Consider the following 8,887-nt stretch of genomic DNA (forward strand, 5'->3'; position numbering starts at 1 on the left):
CTTATTATTGCTATGTATAATCTTACTTTGGTCTTTCCGGATCTAAAGAATTTTACCAACGTAAAAAACCACTGTGGCTTAACTCTGGATCCGCCCCTGGGTTGTAAGTATATTATAATAATATGTAATGTATCACGTCACATATCGTACTTTCATCGACCCAAACAACGATGTAGGTCCCAAAAGGCCGACGTGGCTTGATCATACGTCAGATAATAATAATATAAATAATATTATGATATGGTTTTGATCTCATTAAAGCATTTTTTTTATTCATAATTATAATATCCATTGAGATAGAATAATATTAATATTGTATTATATTATATACGACCAGGGACCCAAGAATTGTAGGTACACTCAATTAGGTATTTTGAAAAGTATAAGCTTAATTATGTCGAAGTTTTGTGTTTTGTATGAAACAGCTTAGGGTATAACTTTTTGAAGATATATTTTTACGACTTTATTTAAAGGCGTTACAAAATAACATTGTATACTTTTTCACTATTTTTTTTTTTATTATTATTTTTAAAGCTAATAAAATGTGTACAAGTATTTAACGTTTAAATGAATATATTGGAATGTCATGGCATGGAGGGTTTATCGCAAAAATTTGGTATACCTAAATATACTTATAAATTATTAGCTGTTCGTTTAAAATTCAATTTTTTTATATGAAAATTCTCGGAAATAAATTTACCTTCTTAGCAATCCGGATAAATATATAAATTAAATCTTAAATCCCCCTATTAACTCACCCTAACAAAAAAAAAAGTAAAAAAAACACTAATTTTCTCAAAAATAATGTTTTATAATGATTTCAAGTTATGCAAAAAAATATGATCAAAAACGTCAATGTTTTTTGAGATAAATAGTGTGGAATTTTAAAATAATCACCCTGTATGCATCAATGATGCACGCGTACGTTGGTATAAGTATTAATAATAATAACTATAATAACACTATTGTCAAATAGTAAATACTTGAGGTTGGCAAAAAGAGGGGACATAATAATTTTTTTTCTTTACCTTAACTCATTATGCAATTCTTGAATTACTTAAAACCGGTTTCCTCGGAGAGGTTTTTCCGTTTGCATCACACGGCAATAGTGTTAGATATTTTCGCTATAAGTATTATGTACCTATGTACAAACTATGGCTACGGAACGTTGAAAACTCTGCACCGACAGCAATAAATTATAATAAATGTAATTATCGTATGTGAACTTGGCCTGAAACGACTTAGTTTTGTTTTCAGTGGTAAATCCGTGAATGATGCAGCTAGAATATAGATTACTGATGACTAATATCGTTTTTATAAAATATTGCGTCTAGTCTATATTGTGTGTATATCGTCTTACTGTAGCGTTTTAAGTTTTATCATAATATTAGCCATTAGATATCTATAACTAATGTAGATGATGCATTTTTTTTAATTTACTGTAACTTCTGCGTTCCCTTCGGCCTTTGTCTCATTACTTCTGCCCCCTGGTATATAATCAACGACCTAAACATCTAAACCATACAACAAGTTGGCAACTAGCCTCCAAACACTACTCCAAATTTCACTCAAAATTATCATCAGACCTAAAACGCTCGTGACATATATCAGTTGTAGTGCATAATCCTGAAGTTCTTATCATAGTCCATGCTTTTATTTTTCCTCTTAATTTACTTCCCTTGTTAACTGTAACGTCAGCCTATTATATCAGACACGTGTGCTCAAGTTTATCATATTTTTGTGGCCTTGAGGGTTCTTTCACTGCTGTCCCTTTGCCCTCGGCACACGCGATTTTATGCGATGTAAAAATCAGAGTAATACTCTATGGTATAAATGTATCCATTAATAATAATAATTATTAATCATTATTCATTATCATCATATGGTACGCGGTTTTATAATAATTGTATTATTAACGCCCACCATATAATTATATATATATACTTAATATTATGACGGTGGTAATCATAGAGCACAGTAATTAGTATAGTTATTATAGTTATTACAGTAATAATAATTATTTTTGCACGTGGTTTTTCCGTGACTACACCGATGTTTTCTACAACGTAGACAGTGGCGTATACATAAATTTGTATGGAGAGGAGGGTGATCAGTTTAAAAAAAACATAAACAAAAGTATTGGCATTTCAAAGTATTTATATTTTATAATGCCCTTCAAAAAAGATCATTATAATTTATAGTGTAAGAAAAAATGTTTTCTAGCAAACGAAAGTGTCACTAATGGGTGGCTGCTTTCCTCAAATTTCCATCACTATGTATAATCTATTGTAAACTGTTCTTTTTTTTTAAATAATACCTTACATTTTGTCATTTCTGTATCATATTTACTTATTATGCCTTATTGTACAGATAGTTAAGTTTCTTATAAAAAAAAAGAAAGTTTTTTAAGCTTATCCCCCCAAATTCAAAAGCCTAGTTATGCCCATGTTTATGCAGTTATATAAATTTCCAATGGATTGTCGAATTTATAAAACAACTACCTTTATGGCCATATACGATATACCAGCTGTAAACTATAAATTAGAATAATAAAACGTATACATAATAAATATTATGCTATATGCACATAACATGTTATTGTGACAGTAACTATAACCTGGCGTTGTACTTGCACGGCGCGACTACCGTGATTTACTTAAGTTAAATGTTGGGGGCCCGCGTACTTGCGGAACTAATATTTTTATTGGACCCGTAAATTATATAATAAATTTATAGTGATGGCCCCGAGTTGTATTTTATAAAATTTATATATTTTAGCTACTCATACAGTCGTACGTGTATTAGTGTATCAGTTTATACCAGTGTAGTACCTATATGGCTATATGTGAAATAACAATATGTATTAAAAATAAGATTATTTTATGAATATGAACAAAATATTATGTTTTTAAGCTTTTTCTAAAAAAAAACTTTAATACCTAATGGTATCTAGGAACTACTTTCTGTTTAATTAAAAAAAAACTATTTTATATCACAAAAATAGCGCAAACCTGCTATGATATACCTAATGCGATATCCTAAAAAACGCTACGCCATTGCACTGTCTACATTGTCGTCAAGTTGTTACAAAAAAAATAAACTAATTTTTAATTTAAACCTATTAATACTAAATCACCTAGTGTTAAATAATATTCGGTAAACATTTTCAAGAGTTCTGACCTCAGTAGGGAGTAAAGGCCGGTCTTCGATTGTCTTTATAACGACGGTTAGAATTATTTAGTAAACAAAGAAGTAGGGTTAAGTTAGGTTTTCTAGTAATTTCAGTGCAGGGTGGACTGGTGATCTAAAAATGTACCAATCCACTCCTTGGTCTACACTGCAGATATATAATTTTTTTAAATTATTGACCCACCTATTCAATGAAAATAATTATTTCATTTTTTTTATCGTCAAAATTAAAATCTTGTACGCCTATGTAGACATCAAAATCCGGAGTCCGGAGAGACCTAGAGTCCGAGACCTATATATTACATATCCAAATATCCTAGGCCTCTTCTGACTCAAATCGTCATAACTCATACGCATAAGTGAATTAGTGCATAACTCTCATAACGTCAGTTATATGTTTTAAGTCACCGAGACACGCACACGGCCAAATATCACAATCGATGGTCGACACTAATGCGATTGTGTGAGCACCTATATATTATTATACCTCAATAGCTGATAATATATTATTATAATTTACATTGGCGCAAATAGGTGGGGGCTTGGGGGGACTCGCCCCCCCCAGTTCAAAAGTCAGTAATTAGTACTGAGCATATATATTTTTTAGAAAATATTATAGGAGGGGCTTTAGTCCCCCCAAAATAATTTGTCTATTTGTGCCTATGATAATTTATAATAAAATAACGGCCACCTTCGTTTCTAAAAATGACCGATTATGTCTTCGTCCGTGGCAATCCATTAAAATGTTTGGAGAGGCTAACATTTTGAACATAAATGTGAGTGGGAGGGCTTCGATCCCACACAACTAAAAATCTGTATATTTTTTGGGGGGGCCTAAGCTCCCTTAGCTCCCCTGCGATTTGCATCTATGGAGTCCGCGATCGTTCGACAATGAACTTGTGATGTACGCGGCTTCTGTAGATTTCATGTAGACACGTATTGTAATTGTATACAGTATCGTACCCTGTACCATAGGCCCACGAATTAAGTACACCGTTTGTCGTAGTGACGTAGCCATTAGGTATAGTATATTATATAGATTAATACAAAATAATAATTTTCTTTCGAACAAAGCGATGCAATCGTCTCTATTATAAGTATTCTATTATTAATCAATAATAATATTTTTTTAATCTTGCGCGTAGGTATTGCTGAATAGGTTGTTCGCATGTATACAAAAAGTCTTCGTCAACAGTTTCATCCTGCAGTTGCCAGTTATCGGAAGCTTTATGATAGCAACGGAGCATATTTTATTTATTTATCTATAATCCTATACGCTATATCTATAATTCCAACATAAATTATAATCGTGTGTGGGATAAGAAAATTATTTGTATTGCGGAATATTCGTGATAGTGATTTAATCGAAACGTGACCGTATAATATCGCGATATACGCGTATCGTTATTTTGCAACAGACACATGCATGTGGCGTATTTTAATGGTTTTTCTGGCAGTGAAAAAAAAAATAATACTTTTCTATGTACCTACAGATTTATACTAACTGTACAATAATCAAATTAATTAATTCATTTAAATGTATGCAATTTTTAAGTTAGGACTGGAAAATATTATAAACTTATAACTTTGTTAAAATTCTTTACCAGAGTATGTATTATTATAAAAATATAAAATACTATTACCTAGCTATTAAGTACTATTTCTACATGCACAGATAAGATCCACATCAAGTTATAGATCAATTAAAATTAATATTAAGTCAAATTAAGTCAATTAATAATAGTGTTTACAATTTTACACGGAAAAAGATAATTTTGATATAGTAAATGGTTAAAAATATTATATTCGATATTACCATAATATATTGGTTATAGCTAAGGTAACATAATATCACGGTTATAATAACCATAATGCATCAACCGAATTCATATGGTAACTTTACCTATGGTGTGTGGCTGTCACTATACCACACCAACAATTTGGTGTCGAATACCCAACCATTTAAATGGTTTTTTAACCACATTTTTTTTTCCGTGTAGTAGTCTACATCTACATCAATATACCGTTACACGAGCAGTTTTATTGGTATAGGTAACTAAAATAAATGCTATATATTTGCTAGTAAAAAGGCGATGTGAATATGTGATATACTGATACGTGATGATTCAATGAGTGATATGTTTTCCACGACTCAAAAGACGAGTGAACTAGAGTAGTACCTACCGGTACGCTTGTATAGGTACCTACACTATTATTGTAACTAATAATACCATTTAAATTTTCCAATTATTAGTATATTTATATATAATATAAATTATACAGCATTACTCCATTAATATTATAAAAATAATATTTGTCTAATGGTACCATAATAATTAATAATATATTATAATATAATTAACAATAATTATACTCAATTATTTAATTATTTCTGTCTGTGAATTTAACGTAATTCAAAATATGAAATTACTCTTAATAACTATTAACGAATAATAAGAAAACTATAGTGTTATATAAAAAATATATTAATTTTGACTTGAGTAAAAAATCAATAATTTTGTTTCCAGGGTGTGTTATCAGTTAGGTACTTATTAATATTTCTTATATAATATATTTTTATATATGATAGAGACTATCCACAACTCGGGTCTGAGATTTGCCACAGGTGCATTCCGTTCCAGCCCAATCCCAAGCATTTTGACTATAGCAAATACCCTCCATCTCAACCTAAAAATACTGCAAAACGCCATTCTCCAAAAAGCTAGAAGAGCACAAAACGACAACATCCCAAACTCTGAAAACATAATAAAACTCAACAATTTCGAGTTCAACTGCTCAGAAATACTTAAACACGAGCATCCTATCTATCCTTCATGGGCAATGGAACTTCACTACAACATTGATCTCTCACAACATATCAAACGCGAAACCTCGGACAATATATTTAGAAATCTGGCCCATTCAATATTGGAAGACTACCAGGATTACACAAAACTTTTTACCGACGGATCTAAAACTGAAGCAGGAGTAGGAGCATCGGCATACTACAACAACGTAATAAAAATGATCAAATTCCCTGATTTCTGCTCTGTATACACAGCTGAAGCTCTTGCGATCTCGCATGCGCTTGAGATAGTCAAGCTACAAAAGATAGACCAAGCTTTAATACTAAGTGACTCTCTTAGCGCTTTAAACAGCATCCTAAAATATATACAACAACCCAACACCATATCCAGAATAATCCAAAATCAGATTTCTCTACTAAATAGCAATAATCAAATCGTTACGCTGGTATGGATCCCCAGCCATGTTGGAATACCAGGCAACGAAACAGCAGACATCTATGCAAAAAGAGCCATAACTTCTCCCGATACCATCTCTGTCCAAACATGCTCTCTGAGTGACATCGAGGGTATCATACAGTCCCTTACACTACAAAAGTGGCAACACCGTTGGGCTTCCTCTCAAACAAAAATCAATGAAATCAAACTTTCCATCAACCCATGGCCAACTTACCTTACCAAAAGACGTCACGAAGTTGTAATTAATTGATTAAGAATTGGACATACTTGGCTTACACATCGTCACCTCATGAAACGAGAAGACCTATGTACAACCTGTGGGGAAGCTCTATCTGTTAAACATATCCTCCTATACTTTCGAAATTACGCGAACGCCAGAACAGTCTTAAGTATACCTGAGCATCTATATGAAGCACTTGGACCTGATCACGAAAACACTATCAAAATCATAACATTTCTCAAAATAACCAAATTGTATAACCTTATCTGACATTTGTATTTCTTTTTTTCTTTTTTTTATTATTATCTTTCTCTCACTACCTATGTTGTACTCATATAATCTAACCCTATATTTTATAAATCATTTACATTGTACTTAATATTTATAATGTCTTTTAGAACCTAATTTAATATTTACATTGTACAATAAGCCTATACTATATACTATATTATAATCTTACATGTCCCTGACTGACTGATTGATCAATGAACTATGATAGCTAGAGATTTGAAATTGTCATGGTACATTGGTACCTTCATATGTACCACTATGTAAAGGTGCACTATAAAAAGATTTTTCAAAATTTGCATTTTTAAGAGGTGCTCACGCAAGGATTATGAAATTCACTGAAATGAAAATAGAAAAATTGTTTTTGTTTTTTGAACTGATCTGTATACTGTACAATATACATTATAAATACCTACATGTACATTTATTAAAAATCTGTTTTTTGGAACTTTTAAGTATGCCAAAAGTAAAGACCATTTCTGAACATAGCAATAAATGTATTGGTCTTACAGTGATAAATGCCATAAATGATAATGTATGCTTTTTAATAATAATTTTTTTTTTACGTTTGAATAAAATTAAAAAATCATAACCTTATATAAGTGGATATATTAGATTATATAGATGAGTTAATTTATGACAATGAAAACTTCCATTATGATATTGTAATTTATTGTATTAATATTGATGATACAAACATTTACATTTACATTTATTCGGGTTCAAGCTTGCATCAAATCGAATTTCGGACATTGCCTACCCCCGTACTGAGTTGCACTTACCACAGCTAGTTACACCCAAAAGGATTTGAACAATCATAATTTTTTTAATAGTTACATTTTTTATGGGCAACAAAGTGCACGTGATCATATAGTTATAGATACATATAATTTATGTAAAAATAAATAAATAAGTAAAGAGATGTAACTGCAGTTACATCATGATGACTGTCCACCTGTAATACCAAACGAACAAATAATAACTGAAAACTTTTTTATTTTTTTTCAGTTTATTCGTAATTTCTAAAATATTCCTTCCCAGAATCATTACCGGGAATTTCCAGGTAAGCCTACAGACAAAAAGTTTTCCACATATCAGATCTTTCTTTTTCGTGTATTCTATAAAACGATTTTTAATAATATTGTAATAGTTGTATACCTACAACAAAAATAAAACTTTTTTAATAAATATTATGATTAATAAACTAATGTTGCATATTATTATGTTCAGATTTTTTGCATATTTAACATATTTAAAAAATCTTTTGTGCACATTTTGTCTATTTTAGCTCCTATACCTTTCGAGTCCTGAATTAATATGTATATACTTATAAGTTGTATTATATACGCCAACGACTATCAGACGATATAATATAATATAAATTATAATGATTTTCTGTATGTTTATAGACACTGTGGTATAGTAGTGCTCGATCAGAGTGGGCGGACTGATGGACGGCCCGACGACCAAATTGTCCGTGAAACGATACGATGGCAACCACGACGACGACAACGGTCGAATAAAAAAGCCGAACAGTCGACATTTCCAAACGTTCACCATTGTGCTGCGCGACCGTGTTAAAGGTCGTTTCATACAATTTATCATCTCTTCAATTCAAAGCGGAATTAGGGACAATGATGCTATGTCCGCGTTCAGTATAATATATGACGTAGATACACACATAACATAAAATATATATATAACAGTCAGTCACGAATCACGAGTCACAGCGAGCAATACGTATAAATAATAATATATTAAATGCAATACATATTGTATAATAACGCGTCATTTTTCGGCTGACAATTCGACGAACGCCTCCAGAAATGACGACTTTATTATTAACCGTCTACTGCGGCATGGCAATTTTTTTTAATTTTCATCGCGTCTGACTAGAATTTTGAGCACTGCATAGGTGCCTAATATT

The sequence above is a fragment of the Acyrthosiphon pisum genome, chromosome A1, assembly GCF_005508785.2.
Source record: "Acyrthosiphon pisum isolate AL4f chromosome A1, pea_aphid_22Mar2018_4r6ur, whole genome shotgun sequence".
Lineage (NCBI taxonomy): Eukaryota > Metazoa > Arthropoda > Insecta > Hemiptera > Aphididae > Acyrthosiphon > Acyrthosiphon pisum.